This window comes from Ursus maritimus, unplaced genomic scaffold (genome assembly GCF_017311325.1).
Source record: "Ursus maritimus isolate PB19 unplaced genomic scaffold, ASM1731132v1 scaffold_10, whole genome shotgun sequence".
Taxonomy (NCBI): Eukaryota; Metazoa; Chordata; class Mammalia; order Carnivora; family Ursidae; genus Ursus; species Ursus maritimus.
The window spans coordinates 6,459,950-6,477,328 of NW_024423344.1; the positions used below are offsets into that span (position 1 = coordinate 6,459,950).

At 41.0% G+C, this 17,379-nt stretch overlaps 1 protein-coding gene across 1 annotated transcript in view; it reads left to right on the plus strand.

The window, feature by feature from the left end:
• The window catches only part of LOC103664303 (phospholipid-transporting ATPase IB), a 565,982-nt gene that overhangs the window by 352,430 nt on the left and 196,173 nt on the right, over window positions 1-17,379 (plus strand). The gene's annotated exons all lie outside the window — the stretch shown is intronic.

The window sequence follows — 17,379 nt, forward strand, 5'->3', positions numbered from 1 at the left end:
ATCTGATGTGGTCCTGACGCAGCTCAGGGAATTTAACAAGTGGTTTGCTAATGTGACTGTAACTACACAATTCTTTACCCAATTGTCTACCTCTTTCCTATAGAATATTCAGGTGAAACATAAAGGTTCACATCACTCAGTCTGTAACCAAACTACTAATGAGTATCTTTCCTGAGTGTTGCAAGTTGTACATTGTTCTCATTTACACGAAGGGCATCCTGCTTGCCTTGTCTGCTCATCTCAGGCTATAATACTCAACTCAGTCCCCTCCAAGTAAGAACTTCGAGATGTTGTGTGTAACAGATTTTATAGTTTCTATCTTCCTGCTATTTTTTTCTTTTTTTGGCACTTGAGTGTGTTTGTCCTTCTGTTTCTGGGGCTTTTTTTTTTTTTTTTGCCTCCGTGATAGCAGTCACTCCTGAATGTCACTTGGGGTCATAGATAATCAGTGCTGTGGACTAAAGGAGTGTGGGAATCCCTGCTCCCACATGCCATCCCAAGTCCCACATGCATTTTCAGCTCCTACTGTAGTGGTTGGCTTCACAGGATTTCTTAATAATCTGGTTTTCCTCAAAATCAGCAAATTACAGATAGTCTAGACTTCTTATCACGACATTTTACATGAAGCTCCCAACCCTTTAGCTTCCCAGAGCTTTCTCCGGGGCCCTTCTTAGTCATTTACACCTCCTATCTTGCCTTTAAAAAAAAAAAAAAAAAAAAACTTCAAGAGGACTAAGGATGAGAAGAGTACAATTTTTGTCTGTCTGGAAAATTCCATTTGGAATGAGGCCCTGAAAATGCCATGTGAATTCCTTAAATTAATTTTTCAATTGTAGCTGAACCACAGCTGTACATGGTCTTTTGTAAACAGCCTTTAAAAACATTCTTGATAAAATTTAAAAAATTAAGTAGTCTCCACCACTCTGGTCTCAGTCTTCTGCTTAGTATTTTGAGGAGATTTAATTTGAAAATCAAGAAAAAACAAAATCCTCAACTGAGCCCAGAAAGCATTGACTCAGTGTCTGCCCAACCTCTGTGGCATCAGCATGCATTTCAAATATAACTTTAAAAACAGGAAAGTTCTACTTGGATGGTATTTTAGTGTGTTTTGAACCAAAAGATCAAAGATTATTATAATTTGATTTGCTCCTTTGCAATGAATAGTTTTGCATTCTAAAGGTTTCCTTGTAACTAATTGAGAATAAATTGTATTCTTCAATGGTTTTCTTGTAACTCAAGAAGAAACCCTTTGCAACAACAAGTATGTTCCCTTCTCAATGTCCTCTGATATAAGTAACTGTCAGTCATTTATAAATGCAGTCTAAAGGCAGTTTGGCAGATTAAAAACTGCACAAGTGGGCATGTGTGCATACATACTCATAGAGTCTTGGCCATTATTGTGAGGATCATCGTGATTCGAATAACCAGTAAAGATTGTATGGAAGACCTATGAGCCTGTAATTAATACGATCTGCTCCCTTGGTACACTGACCTCTAAAACTTGAGTTTTCTGTGGAAGCAATACATGGTTCTGTCCTCGCTGCAATATGGAACACCACCTGCAAGCTCCCTCCACTCTCATCCCCAGCCCTCAGGTATATTCCTTTATGACCTTTTCCTGTGTTTATAGAGCCGTTTACATGTACAAACAAATCAACGTTTTTACATAAATGTCCTCATGCTTTGTAATACGTTCTGCAGTTGAAGTGAAACTTACCGGTGTATTTGGGGGAATCATCCCCGTGACTACATATGGGTTCATTGCCTGGTGTTTCACAGTATGTTTTCCTACAATCTCTTTAACCATTCCTATATTGATAAATGTTCAAGTCATCTTCCTTTTTACCCACAAAGAGCCTTGTAGAATAACAGCCGTCCCTCTAAGCAGCCATAAATATTCTACCAAATGACAGTGATCTAATTCAAGCATTACTACCACAGTGCCTTGAATATAACACCCGATCAGGTTTATGTATTATTATCTGTACCCCAGGTTCCTTGTTGCTGACCGGCCTTTGTGCTATTTGATGTGTCACATTAAATTTATTCAGGCTGAAGTAACCATTGGCTCAAGTGATGAAAAAATAGGAACAAAATGATGGAATCTGATTTCGTGGTTACCCTATCAATAGGCAAAACGAAAAATACATAAACATTGGCTCTCCATTCCCTCCATTGCTGCCTTAATCTATATCTCACCTGCTTGATAGCAAAGACCACTAGCTTTGCCCCATCAGCCGTCTGGAATGCAACCAGGATGAGCTTCCTGAATGCACCTGTGCGTGATTCCAGTGGCTGGCGCAGTTTCTGGAACATAGGTGCTCAGTAATGTTGGCAGTGAGTGCCATCGTCCTCCTCGGACTCTTCAAGGTTCCGGTGGCTCCTGATGAAATCCCCATGTCCCCCTTCATGCCCCTGCCCCTCGTGGTCTGGATCCTGACTGTCACCAGCCTCATCTCCCACCGTGTCCCTCCTGATTCTGTTTTTAATCATTGCTATCGAAGCACAATTAATACACAGTTAGATACACCCTTATTAGGCATACAGTTCTATAAATTAAAACTAGATTTTATCGTTAGAAACTTAACTGGCAGTTTTCTGCCTGCCTCGCATAGACGATGACAAGAATGTCACAAAGAGTTTCTGGAGACAGATGACAAAGACGTGAATGTACACTTAAAAATGATTAGGATGGTAAACTGTATGTTGTGTGTATTTTACCACAATAAAGAATCCTAAAAACATTTTAAAAAGTATCACAAGCACTTTGTGGCTTTAGTCACGTGGAGGGAAACAAAAATGTGCAGCCAGGCTTTCCAAATGCTTTGGAGAGTTCACTGAATGTTTGGAGAACAAACTTGACAAGTCGTTTTGTTTTGTATTAGCAATTAAATGCTAAGTTTTGTGGCTGTGACCAGATAGATCATATTTCTCAGAAGGTAAAATTCTGTTGTGGGCTAGACCCATGCATAATGTCATTGCCTTGTGGGGCAGATGGGGTTCCTGTCCGCCAGCTAGAGGGGGTGCTTTCCTGGTGTCTGAGGTGGGGGGCAGGAAAAGGAATAAAGTTAGCCAAGGCAGAGAGAGAGCACAAGTAGGGGGAGCAGCAGGCAAAAAATAAATTAAAAAAAAAAAAATAAAATATTAAATAAAATAAATAAAAAATAAAATAAAATAAATAAAATAAAATAATAAAGTTAACCAAGGCAAGAAGATAGGGCTGGATGGTTTATATAAGTGGCCTGGGAAGGGGATCTAAATAACTAGACAGGAGTTCTGTTGCTGTTGGAGGCTGGCATTCCTTTTTCATTCTGGAGTAGGCAAGGGCCACAGTAAAAGCAATTTCAGAAAATGTGTATGTCAGTATGTAGGACAGATGGTATGCAGAGACCTTTAATGTAATTTTGTAGTTTTAACCTGGGGCATAAATCATGACCATTATGTAACCATTTCCCAGCATAATTTATAAGCAGAAAGAAACGACTGATTTTTTAAAACTCTTTGATTTGGGCAATGGGAGGAATTTACCTTAAATGTAAAGATTGGAGAAATATTCCTACACATTTTTGAGGTTCTCATGTGACTGCTCTGTGATAATGCCCAAAGAGAGAAGAGTTGATTAAATTTTTTAAAGTTCCTACGCTATTTAACAAACTAGGCGTTTGTTATTCAGAATTTCCTGAATAGAGTACAAAACAGAACAAAGAGTTTCAAGCATCACAGCCTCAGCATGTTAAACATTTACTAGGTGTGTGTTTGTTTGTCCACAGACTTTCTGAACCCCTGAGAAAAGGTTATTTGGAATGGAGAAAATTGTTAGTGATAATATAATGCAAATAGGAAACCAATAGGGAAAATTACTTGAATCTAACCTGCAATTCAAAAAATTATGGTACAGATCCCTTATCAACTTTGGTATAATGTAAAGAAAAGACACCAAATCATCTTTGAAAAAGAGATGAGACTTTGAAATTATGACGACGATTCGTTGGTGGCTCCTGATATAGAGAATAACCATAACATATAGGCTTTGATGTGAAAAAATGGGAATTTTATACCACTTAGAGTGTCTGTTTATTTTTGGCACCATATATAAGAAATAGTAAAGTTTTCTTGGGGTCATTAAACTGGTACGGGATACTGGCCAGGAACTGGGATGCATATTTAGCATAGAGGTCTGGAATATTATCACAGGATGAGACAGAGATTTAAACCACAGCAATCTGAGACCAAATGCAACCCAACCAACAGAATTTCATTGAAAGCTACTTAAGACTTATCAATATCTGACAAGTCTAAAACAAACAAGCAAAAGCCTGTGCTCTAGAATACTCCAGAAGGTTTACCAGCACTTTGTTTCCTGTGTCTTAAATCTAAAACAGTAAAATGAATTATAGTTCCTGCATAAACTGCCATTCTAATCCAAAATACTCTCAGAGAAGTACTTTGAATTTATTTTTTCTGAGAACATATACGTAATCCTTTTAGCTGTGTTACAGTTTTTTGTTGTTGGACCTCTGAGAGGTTTGGGGGGTTTTTCCTCCATTTTTCAGATCATTATTGTTTGAAAATAATCATATGTAAATTACTTGAAGGCAGCTCCTTCTTTCACTTATTGTCTGACTAGCTTCTTATTTGTGGAGACCTAATTTAAATATGTTAATATAAAAAGATGCTGTGGATTTGCTCAGCCATATTCCAAACTGGCATCTATTTCCCGAGAGTAACCCAGACTGCCTTGTAAACGGGGAAAGAAAGCACTAGCTTTGGGTAGATTTTGCTTTAAATGTTAGAATCAATGAAGAATAGATGTTTTAAAACTTTAAAACATTATCCAATACTTTTCCCCTTTTTGCTTATAATGCACAACTTAAATATATCTCAAAAAATGTATATCATTCTTGACACATAAGAGATCTCTTTATGGTAGAAGACAAAATTCCTGAGAGCTAAGCTTCATTCGCCTTCTGTCCCGTGCATCTTTGTTGTCAGAGGCAGCTTTGTATTTCCTGATAAAGAGTCCTTCTTTGAGGGGCTAGATTGGAGTCATGGGCTTAATGGTAGCATGTTAATAGGTGAAGGTGAATTGAAAAGCACAGTCAACGTACAGACCTATCTGTAGAGTTTGTGACTTCATCAAATATGAACCTATCCATTTTCTAGTAAAAGCTTTAAGCAGGTGTTGACCACCGACTCCATGGCAGGTGGAATGCTAGGACCAGGGGCCCTGGGATAAGCTCTGCAAAGTTCCCCATTTGGTGGGGAGTGTTGGCGACGTGCACAGCACGAGAAGTGCCCCAGTGGCTGTATGCACAAGTCTCGTGCCAAACCCTTTCCACGAACATCCCAGCTTGTCGAGTTAGTGATTACCTGGGTGGTTCCTATTTGGGGCCGATAGTTGTTGAGCAATAATTACAATTTTAATAGTCGGAAGGAAAACTATTTTGAGAATGGCTTTCCAGTGGGTAGTTTACAAATGGGAATTAGCTAGAAGTAGGGACATTCTGAAGAATACTTTCCCTGCCTCAGGCATCCTTGTTCTCCAAGTCAAGCATTCTGGGGTCGTGGGATCCAAATGCAGGAACCAGAACGAGCCCCCAGCCTTGGAAGTGAGTAGGGGATGCAGATTAGACTCCCATAGTTACAGTGCAGCTTGCGGGGTGCTGGCTTACAGGAAGACAGCGTGCGGTGCACAATGAGGACTCTCAGAAGTGCTGCTTTACAGCCGTGGAAGCCTCAGCTTTCCAGGATGAACTGAGCTAAGCCCTCAAGGATGAAGAGGGGCCGATCAAGTGAGGGGGGCTGGAGGAGAGGGTTAGGTTGGCATGCCAGAGAGAGGCCCGCACCTGTCTGTCCCACTTAACCCTCTCTGTTTATTCCAGCTCCGTGATAAATGTCAGAAGTCACCAGGCCCTTAGTAAACAAGAGGGAAGAAGTGTAGTTTGCTAGGTTTTATGTTTCAGTAGGAAGATGGCTGCAGAACTGGCTGCGCTTGGGCTTTGGAATGTTCTCCCAAAGCCCAGTTGGTTCCTGCCCATTTATGGAGCTGGGAGTTTATCAGCAAAAGGTGGAGGGGGGGAGGGGTGACAGGGAGAGAAATATTCACAGTCTGGAGGGAGTTCCCTTACAAGATATACCATCACTTTGAACTTTATAAAAATAGACTCTAGCTTGCTGCCTTTTACATCTGACAATATATGCTTTTTTAATGATGTTTTTGCAGCTGTTTTACCTGAAAGGCTCATTATAAAGATCCAACATCCTAAAAAAATGTATTTAGCCATTGATGTTTTAAAAATTGAGTCTCTAACTTCATAAAACCTCCCTGAGGGGGGAGAAAAAAGTACAGGTCCAAAAACAAATCAATGCAAAGGACTCCAGGGGTGATGTGAACTTTGAGAGGTCTGCTGTGTGCAAAGCTGGGCCTTATTTTCGGGTGCCTGCTCTTTCCTCCCCTCCTGGTGCCGTGGCAGAAACGAAGCAACCCCAGCAACGGGAGGGGTCAGCTCATCACCGCATGTATTAAAGCTCACTTATTCCAACTTACTCCTCTCTTATTCCTTTCCTTTAGGTCCTGTTGCATTCAGATGTAGCACCTGCGTAACAGTACTCGTGCTTGTCACGGTGAATGTTATTTCTATTTATCAAGTTGCTTCTGACTTCCCTAAGGGCAGGAACCCTTTCTTTCTGACTTTGCCTCCAGACAGGACTAAATGCACAGTGCTCAATAAACAGATAATCAGTTGAACACATTTCAATAGAGGCTGACATGTCAGAATCTGTTGGACTGTGTGTGTGTGTGTGTGTTTAGAATATAAGACAAGATTATTTAAGTAGCATATTATATTTCTGCTTTCTATTTAGGAAATACTTTTCTGGTCTAACTTCAATCTTTCCTGGTGGAATTTTCATAAGAGAACTATGCACTCTAAGTATTAGAAGATTAATTCAGATTTAGAATTTGTTTAACCTCATCTTTTGAGAGAGAATAAAAGATTAATTTGATTGCATTCTTTTTCTAAAAGATTTATTTATATATTTATTTGTCAGAGAGAGAGAGAGAGAGAGTGTGAGTGGGGAGGAGGGGCAGAGGGAGAAGCAGGCTCCCCACTGAGTAGGGAGCCTGATGCTGGACTCAATCCCAGGACCCTGGGATCAGGACCTGAGCCGAAGGCAGACACTTACTTAACCAACTGAGCCACCCAGGCGTCCCTTTCATTGCATTCTTTAAACGCATTCCTACCTTAGACTACCTTTTATTTCACCTGAAACTCTTAGATTTTCACTCTGGTGAAGTTGATTTTACCAATTAGGTTTTTCTTGCCATTTTACTCCGTTTGTGTTGCTCTTCTGTATTTCTTCCTGTCCTTTTTTCTGCTAGTAGAGACCAGCTTTCCTAAGACTTCTGAAATCAGATACCCTTTCTTTTTTTTTTAAAGATTTTATTTATTTATTTGACAGAGAGACAGCCAGCGAGAGAGGGAACACAAGCAGGGGGAGTGGGAGAGGAAGAAGCAGGCTCCCAGCCGAGGAGCCTGATGCGGGGCTTGATCCCAGAACGCCGGGATCACGCCCTGAGCCAAAGGCAGACGCTTAACGACTGAGCCACCCAGGCGCCCCAGATACCCTTTAATTCTTAAAATTAATTTTGGGAAAGTGTCTAAGCATAAATCCCCCAATCACACCTATCTATCCCTTTTCATCTCTCTATACCCGCGTAGCACCATTCTGAGCAAGTAAATTTCAGTGACATTTGATTAAGGGTGGTTGAGACTCTAAGATTGAGAACAGAGACTTCAGTTATAGGCTGTGGAAAAGTTAAGGTGACAACAGAAAGAATACCTTCTATAGCAGAGGAAGGAGAAGATAATGGGAAGAGGGCAAAGGGAGTTTGTAACGTAGCCCTCCGATGATGGAAAATGATCGCCTTTTCTTTTTTGGATAACTCTCCATTTGCTTTGAGAGGACCAGGAGCAGGGCACCTTCTCTTCTCCTTTTTTCTAAATTGCTCAGCCTGACTTAGGAAAGAACAATAGATCTTGGCCCATAGTTCTAAAATACTTTTTGACAAGCAAGTAAAATGTGATTATGAAAGTGAAATTCGTCATTCTTTTTCTTGTACTTAGGGGTCTTTTGGATTTGACCTTCGGTTAAAATAGCTGCTGTGAATAAGTATCACATCAGAAAACTCATCTCTAGTGAATGCCTGTACTTTTAAGTGGTAAATAATCTTCCTTGCCTTCTGACAACTCATTGGAGCCAGTATATTGGTTTTCACTTGAGCCACGATACTGGTTTCCAACAGGTGTTCTGGGAGTTTAGAGTGCCCTTCATTTCTTCGTTCCAGTGCCCTGGCAGATCCAGTGGACTATTTAAAGAAGGTGCAAGAAGTGATGCGTCTGCTTTCTTGCTTCATCTTTCGAAGTGAGGGGAGTCAAAGTAGATTAGTGTTACTAAGTACCGCCTGTACCTCCAGAGCATGCCGATAAAAGGATATTGATTACAGTGTTGGCCTCTTTTATCCAGAGGTTATAGGATGAGGTTTATTATTGCTCCTTTAACTAAGCTGCGTGTTGTTTTGATAATCTTTTTGTCAACCCCTCAACAATCTGAAAGTTGCTTCTCTGTAATGTTAAGTACTAACTAGGAACTTTTACCTCCTTGTTAGCCTTGCCGTGTTGGTTTTCTTTATTCCTTTGAAGGTATTTATTAGTATGGTATACTGATAGACCACTTTCTTTTTCTATGAGGTGTAATTTACATGCAATAAAATAAGCCCTTTCCAGCGTGCGGTCTAGGAGTCTTTTTTTTTATAATAATTTTTTATTATGTTATGTCAGTCACCATACAGTACATCCTTAGTTTCTGATGTAGTGTTCCATGATTCATTGTTTGCGTATAACCCAGTGCACCATGCAATACGTGCCCTCCTTACTACCCATCACTGGCCTATCCCAGTCCCCCACCCCCCTCCCCTCTGAAGCCCTCAGTTTGTTTCCCAGAGTCCACAGTCTCTCCTGGGTCTGTGAGTCTAACAAATGCACACAGTGGTGTAGTTACCGCTACGCTCCGTTAAAGAGCAGCGCCAGCCCTCAGAAAGCTCTCTCGGCCCTGTTTGTAGAGCCCACCCTAGCCCTATACCCAGTCCCTAGCAGTGACGGGTCTGTTTCCTGACCGTGTAGTTCTGCCTTTCTGAGAAGGTCCTGCGGGTGGAATTATACCACTGCATGGTCTTCAGCGTAACGCGTCTGCGATTCATCCATGTTGTTGTGAGCATCAGTGGTTTATTCTTTGTAGTGCCTAGTTGTAGTCCATTCTGGAAATAGGGTTTCTCATGGTTGGGGAGTTCCAGAAGCCCAGTCCCAAGGGGTTGTGAACTAGGGCCCAGGAAGTCACTGGACATCATAGTTTAAGGAAGAACATGAATACAATTTGACTGGAGTAACACTGATCATAACAAGGCAAGATGACGGTGGTGGAGGGGTGAGTAGGCCTGGTGAACACTTTCTGCTAACCTTTCTGGAGAGGGGAAGGGCCAGGAGCCCATAGACTTGTCTTCTTACAACCAGTCTTCCATTTGCCGTCTCACTGGCGGTGGCCATGAGCAGACAGCAGCAGTGTTAGGGCAGGGTGAGGCTCTGCAGTCAGGCCACTTGGGGGCTTTGCTTCCTGTGCCAGCCCTGCAAATCCGGGCATGCCTCCTGGCCACTCCCAGCCTCAGTGTCCTTCCCTGTAAAATGAGGACAATAAAGTACGTACATCAAAGAGTTTGTGAGGATTAAGTAAAACCATACAGGAAAGCCTTTAGCATAGGGCCAAACCACATAGAGTCCTCAAATTAGCCCTTTAGCATTATTTTAAGATATTGAATATTTGACCAGTCTTTCAACTCTAGTGTTGTGGGCTCGAGGCTTTTCTAGTTCATCCTTCCTCTCAGAATGGGATTCTGCCCTACAATAGCAGACAGTCATCCAGTCCACCCTCTGCTGGGAACCTTTCAGGATGAGGTAATTCTCACTTTTACTACCTCTTTAAAAAGTTCTACCTTAAATGTGGCCCCTCTTATACTCTACAACTGTATGGAATCACTGTAGAGCAGAAGAACCATGATTCAATCTGCTAGATTAATGAAGTTTGCTTGCCTCCTGTGTGTGTATTGCTAACAATTCAGGTGCTAATAAGTAGTTGTATTCCAGTAATGTGGTCATCTGTTTATAACTGAGAAATAGTTTTTCTAACATCATCTGTGGCCTGATGTTCTTCCCAACCCAGAGTGGCATTTACAGATTTCATTAATTAGCCCAGAATCCTTGATGCTCTCACACTTTGCCTGAGTTCCATCAAAAGCATTTAAATGAAACACTGAAATTGATGTCCTTGTCCCTTAAAACTCCAGGCCCTAAACAGTGCACTCTGTTGGGGTTTGCGGGAAGGACTCCATGTGAGAGAGTTTCCTCTGCTCCCAGAGTATGAGCTTCGCTCGTTTCTTTCAAAGCCAAGCCATCTCATGTTGACTGAAGCTAGTCCTCCAGGCTGCGCCAGACCAAGACGTATCCCTGTGTTAGAGTCCAAAAAGATCACCTCCTCCAGGTGCCTGCTGGTTACCTGAAAACACAAGTCTCTGTCTCTATGCGTACAGAGCAGGTGGGAATTGTGCTGTCCACAAAGATAATGCCAGTACTTTCAGGTGGGTAAAGTGCTATGGCTGATCTTGGGTATTTTTTTACCGGGGCTGACTATAGCCTTCAAGTATCCAGAAATTCTAGCAATTATGCCAGCCTTCAGGGTGCTTGAAGCTCACCTGCTTTGGAACACTCCACCATAAGAGCAAACAACAGTGCAGTCAGTATACCCTGGCCGCTAGTATGTGTTGATATGAAAGTGGAAAATAAGTTTTCCTGAACTCACTGCTGTTTCTGTTCCTGAGATTATTTTGAATCTATAAAAGCTGGATGCATTTTGTATATGCTGCCTTTTTTTTTTTTTTTTTGGTGGGGGGAGATTAGCCAGAGAAACTTAGCCAAAATGTAATGCTGTGAAAAATGTCTTTCTCTTTGGTATCTCTCTTGTTTTTGATCTGTTCATAATCATTAGCTGATGCAAAATATGCATTTGACTTGGTCATTCTTGTTGGAAATTTTAAAAGCTCACATTACATACTCCTAATATGTTGTTGCATGAACGCTAAATGCATCTGAAAAGATTGGGAATACTCGCTACAGGGACGTTCTGTAGCATGAACCCTAAATGCATCTGAAAAGATTGGGAATACTCGCTACAGGGACGTTCTGTAGCAGCTATGGAATTTTCTTCCCACCCAAGCATATGGCCTTTGTTTTTACCCTGGTCTCCTGAGACCGTTGTTTTTCCAGTGCTTCCTGGAATCAGCACTGCCATATACTTACAGGAACCATGTACGTACACATGCTCTTGGGGTTTTGTTTTTCTTTCCTCTGTTTGTGTGGTTCGATAGAAATCTGTCTGTGTAGAAATACCTGGGGTACCTCCCAGAGGAGCTCTCACAGGATGCCTCTGCCTGCCTCCCTCTCCTCGCCGGCTACTCTTGTAACTATAGCCAACACCATGGTCCACCTGCCTCTAGCTGGAGTTCACTGCTGCTTCGCCTTTTCTTCCTGCTTCTATGGCATCTGTCGCAACATTAATCTCACAAGTGATATCTGCCCACATCAAGAGTTGATAATCAGTGGTTTCTAAACAGTGAGCATAACTGAGGGAAAAAAAAAACCAAATTCTCCTTAAAAGAACCAAGTCTTTATTGTTGGTAGAGTGAATTCTGAAGGACAAAATTAAAATGATAATTAAAATCAAGTTTTTCTGCCTACCATGAGTCAGAAAAGATTTAAGTTAAATATTAATCAAAAATACATAATACTCAAAACGAACTTAAGCAAATTAGAGTTACAATAAGACAAGTCCCACTGTGAAAGTCAATGTGAATAAACAGAAAGACCTGCCCCACTCTGGGATGGGGAGAAATCTGTACACACAGAGACATACACATGCATATATACACATACAAGCATCGAAGTGATTATTTAAACAAGGAAATACTGAAGATAATAAGGAAATATATGAAAAAAATAGCCTGGAAATCTTAAAAATAAAAGTATGAAGGGGATTTGTCATGCCAGATGTTACACGTAGTACAAAGGTGTAGCAATAAAAGCAGTCGGGGACTACGCATGAGCAGATCAGTAGAATCAAGGAGAGCAAACAAAAACCAAATACAGCCGGATCTTTGGTTTATGATTAAACTGGCATTTGAAGTGAGTGGGTAAAAGATATTTTACATAGATGGTGAAGGGCAAGAGGGGGTCATTTGGAAAAAATATTACATTGGATTCATAATTCTTACTTTGCTCTTTCCACCAAAATTAATGACAAAATTAATGACAAATAGATCTGAGGTTTGTTTTTTTTCATAATAATATTTTTATTATTTATTATTATTTTATTATATTATGTTATACATAATATAATGAATTATGTTATACAGTACATCCCTGGATTTTGATGTAAAGTTCAATGATTCATTAGTTGCGTATAACACCCAATACACCATGCAATACGTGCCCTCCTTACGGTAGTCACCAGTCTATCCCATTCCCCCACCCCCCTCCCCTCTGAAGTCCTCAGTTTGTTTCTCAGAGTCCATAGTCTCTCATGCTTCATTCCCCCTTCTGATTACCCCCCCTTTCTTTATCCCTTTCTTCCCCTACCGATCTTCCTAGTTCTTATGTTCCATAGATGAGAGAAACCATATGATAATTGTCTTTCTCTGCTTGACTTATTTCACTTAGCATTATCACCTCCAGTGCCGTCCATGTTTCAGCAAATGTTGAGAAATCGTTCTTTTTGATAGCTGAGTAATATTCCATTGTATATATAGACCACATCTTCTTAATCCAGTCATCTGGGTTTGTTTTTATTTGGTTCTTTTCTAAAAACAAAAACAAAACAAAAAAAATAAAATAAAAAACCACAAACACTCCTTGCTGTGAAAAGGTAATGTGTTCACATGGTTCTAGACTTTAAAACCCCAGTGAAAATTAAACAAAATAAAATCTCCTATCTCTGGGTCTGTCCTCATCATTGCCCCCTTCCCTCTAGAGGTGTCCCTGGTACATCCTTCCAGCATTTGTTCATGCAGACACCAGCTTGTGTGATCATTCACCATCATGCCTTTCTTTCTTACACAAAATTCTAGACACCTGTTGCATTCTAGACACCTGTTCTGCCCCTTCCTTTTGTGTCTTAAAATATATCCCAGGGGACTTTCCACATTAATGCTGAGGGCCTCTTCATTCTTCTTGCAACTGTAGAGTGTTCGGTTAGGTAAATAGTTTATTTAACCAGTCCCCTATTGATGGACACTTGGGTTATTTCCAACTTCAACATTTTCCTTCAACAAATTCTGCTTCAGTGTTGGATAAATTCCCAGAAGTGGGACTTCCATGTCAAAGGGTAAATGCATTAATAATTTTGATAAGTACTGCCATTTCCACTCTTTTTTTTTTTTTTTTTTTTTTAGTTTCTAGGAGTTCTTTATATATTGGGGGAGATTAGCCCATTGTCAGTGGCATGAGTTGTAAGCATTTTACTTTTCATTGTAGTAAAAGACTGGGATCATTCCAAACTGTTCGTTGCAGGTTGGGTTCCCTGGAAAGGAGACTCAGCTGTTGTTTAGCATGAGGGATTTTGTTAAGGAGTGCCCTTGAGATCAACATCTTTCAAGGGGAAGGAATGGAAACACGAAGAAACTGTGGCTCAGGTAATTGAATAAAACCCTAGGTCAGACAACTGGCCGGGGGCCAAAGCCAGGGTGAGAATACAGGTCCCTTTTCTTGGCATAACACAGGTGCAGGCCGCTTCTTCCAAGAAGAACATCCTACAGAAGGGCATGGCTCAGAGTAAACAGAGAAAAGCAAAGAAGGAAGAGGGTATACAAGTGAGTCTGCAAAATTGCAAGGAGCTCTGAATGGTTGAAGGTTGGGTATGGGAAGTGTGGGAGAGAAAATTGGGATGACATCAGTTAAGCCTTGGATATGTGCGAGTCATGGCATTTTAAGCACAGTAGGAGTGATGTGATGATACTTGCACTTCGGAAAGATCATTCTTGTTGCTGTTCATCTTGGTGGCTCATAAAAGAGCCACAGATTATATCTTCCAAAGGTGGCTACACCAATATGTCTTTTAAGTCCCATGCTCTTCATACAAACTGCTTCTGATACTTCTCTAACTGAGCAGTGGGGACTGTGTTCCCTTCCCTTGCATCTCGGTGGACCTTTGTAACAGCCTCAAGCAGTAGATACCAGGTGACTTCCAAGGGTAGGTTCCCTTGGAACCCAGCCAACCTGTTGTAGGAAGACCAGGTCACATGCAGAAGCCACATGAAACTTTGTGGCCAACAGGCTCTCCAAGGTCTTAGCTGCCAGCTGTGTCCATGTGCAAAATTCAGAGGACTCCAGCCCCCAGTCTCCTAGAAATAGCAGTGGAGCAGAGATGTGCGATCCCTGCTGAGCCTTGCCCCGTTCTAGATCTGTAAGCAGAATCAATGGTGTCATTGTTTTGAATCACAAAGTTTGGGGGTGGAGGGAGTAACTTGTTAAGTTACCATAATCCCCAGAACAATTAGTTATACCAATTTTTATTTCAAGCAAATTAATGAATGTCCCATCAGGCCAACAAGTTTCTTTATCTTTTGGGTCGTGTTCCTTTGAGCCAGTCACTTTTGGGGATGCGGATGAGTTTTTTGTACAGATGATAAAGTCATTGGAAAGAAACCTAGTTTCAAGGACCTTGTCACCATGAGGTGTAGTGATCAGGCACCAGGCACACTGCCCAATGCCGTGAACTCTATCTACCCTCCATACACTGGGATCCTTCTCCCCCGCCCCCGCCCCGGACCTGACCATGACACTGAAACCATTAGTTTTCTGATGACTAAGAAGTATCAGATTTTCCTGTTGCTCCACAAGTGCATGCAGTTGTCAAAACTCCTAAAACTGTACACTTTTAAAAAGGGGAATTGAACTGTATACAAGTTATATCTTAATAAGCAGAGAGATATTCTAGTAATGGCTCTTAGATATTTGAATCAGGCCTAGTGCCACATCTATCAGAAGTCTTTTGTTTATATTGAGCTTCTCCCTTTCCTTCCCTTCTCTGCCACCCCTCACCCCATATACACACATCCTCTCTCCCATAATCCCACACTTTTTTGTAATCCCACACTTTATTTTTGGGTAGGCCTGCTAAGGGTGATCCATCCATCTATGCCCACGTTTTGATTCAACAAGTAGGGCTGTGATCAGAATATCGGTTCTATACCGTAGAGATCTGGAGAACATTTGACAAAACGAAGCTTAGTCTTCCTCGAGACACTCAAGCCTGGAAAAGTCAGGCATGCACATTATGTGTGCATTTGTGAACAGCAGCAAGGAGTTTTCTCCCACTCTGTTTTCTCATTCCTGCAAGGTTAGAGGGCTCAAAGGTATGGCGGCAGGAGTTTATTTACGTATCACTGGGCTGTCAGAGCCTCATATTCCTCATTATTTCTGAGTTGTAAGAATATAGTTAAAATGCTTATGTTTCTGTACATTTCCTTAACCTTCAAATATGAATATTAGAGTAAATCATAAACCGCTATTCAAAAATGCAAACACCTTCTGTGCCCACATTTAGTATATTTAGTCAATTCCTTTTCCTTATCTGTTCAATGACAGCTGAAGGAATTGCTTTAGGATGACAGATTGTCAGCACATTGACACAGATTGTGTTAGATGTATATTTTTAGTGGGAATGAATGATTTTTAGGGGAGCTTTTCTCAGAAATATAGTAGGGAGAAGAACTGTTATTCCAAGTGTCAAACCTATAGAATTTTTTTTCCCTTGTTGGTTGTGGTCAACCTAACCTGTAATTATTAGCAAGTATTTTATAAAACAAAGAGGAAAATTGGAGCTTGCTAAAAAATATTCTAACATCTACTAGAATAGACACGTTAATAAATAGAAAAGGAAATTATCTCAATCTTCGTGGCCCAAGTTAGAGAAAAAATAATAATTTAAAATAGTTTAGAATTGTTTCTGGTTCTTTATTGTGTTTTATTACTTAGATAATGTTTGGGAAAAGGGACTGCTCAAAACTTGGTAGATAGAAAAGGCATTTCTCTACAGTTACTTGTGAAATTGAACTAAAATCTGGAGTTCACAGGACAATATTTCCCTGACGTATGTAAGAACTGTGATCACTTAATGAGATCCGGGTTTCTTATGAATACTTTATTAGGATCGGAGGCTAAATTGTGTGCTTGTGACCTAGTTACCACCTGGAGGTACTAAAAATCACTCAATAAGAAGGTTGTGTGTTGCTTTCTGCCTCTGAACATTTGGGACCATCTCTTTACTGTGTATGAGCCCTGAGGACTTGAGATGGGAGAGTGGGATACATGTTAAATCACTTTTAATGTGAGGAATGCCCACATTGGCTCCCAGAGGATAAAATTAGTTAAGGACCTAGCAGGGAAGAGCTGTTCTCAGACTGGAGAATAGGCCCGGCTTCCTAGGTGACTGTCTCTCTCTTAATCTTCAGCACTGGCCCAAAGGGATATATTTCTTCATACTCACTTTGAATGGCCATTGTACCACACAGCAACCTGGCCTGTCTTAACTTGATTCCTTTTAAACTGGGAAGATTTTCAAGGAGAGATCTTTAAAGTCATGGAGCCAGGGAGGGAAAAAAACACTATAAAATTAATAAAGAAAGTAAATCTTTTTTTTTTTTTAAAGATTTTATTTATTTATTTGACAGAGATAGAGACAGCCAGCGAGAGAGGGAACACAAGCAGGGGAAGTGGGAGAGGAAGAAGCAGGCTCATAGAGGAGGAGCCTGATGTGGGGCTCGATCCCAGAACGCCGGGATCACGCCCTGAGCCGAAGGCAGATGCTTAACCGCTGTGCCACCCAGGCGCCCCTAAAGAAAGTAAATCTTATTATAAAAGAAACAGTTTTAATTTTTCTCTGGAAAATAATTAACAGCTGCTAAGGGACCATCAGTCCTTCAAGTGCCTACAAACAGTACAGTCTCCTTGGTGTGATCATTAGTGGAGTTTTTTCAGATGAATCCACAAATGTCCTGTGGGAAGGGAAATCTGGTTCCATAGAGCTCTAGCCCTGGGTGGCTGAACTGCACGCATGCGGTTTCTGGTCTCCTTGTACCTGTCCCACACCATCCCGAGCCTCACCTGGCTGTCAAAACAGGAGGCTTTTTTCTCCTCCTGATGGAAGGAGGCCCCAGGGCATCATTACCATAACCAGCCGCAGGGATAAAAGCCTAGCACGGTAATGTAAATAATGACA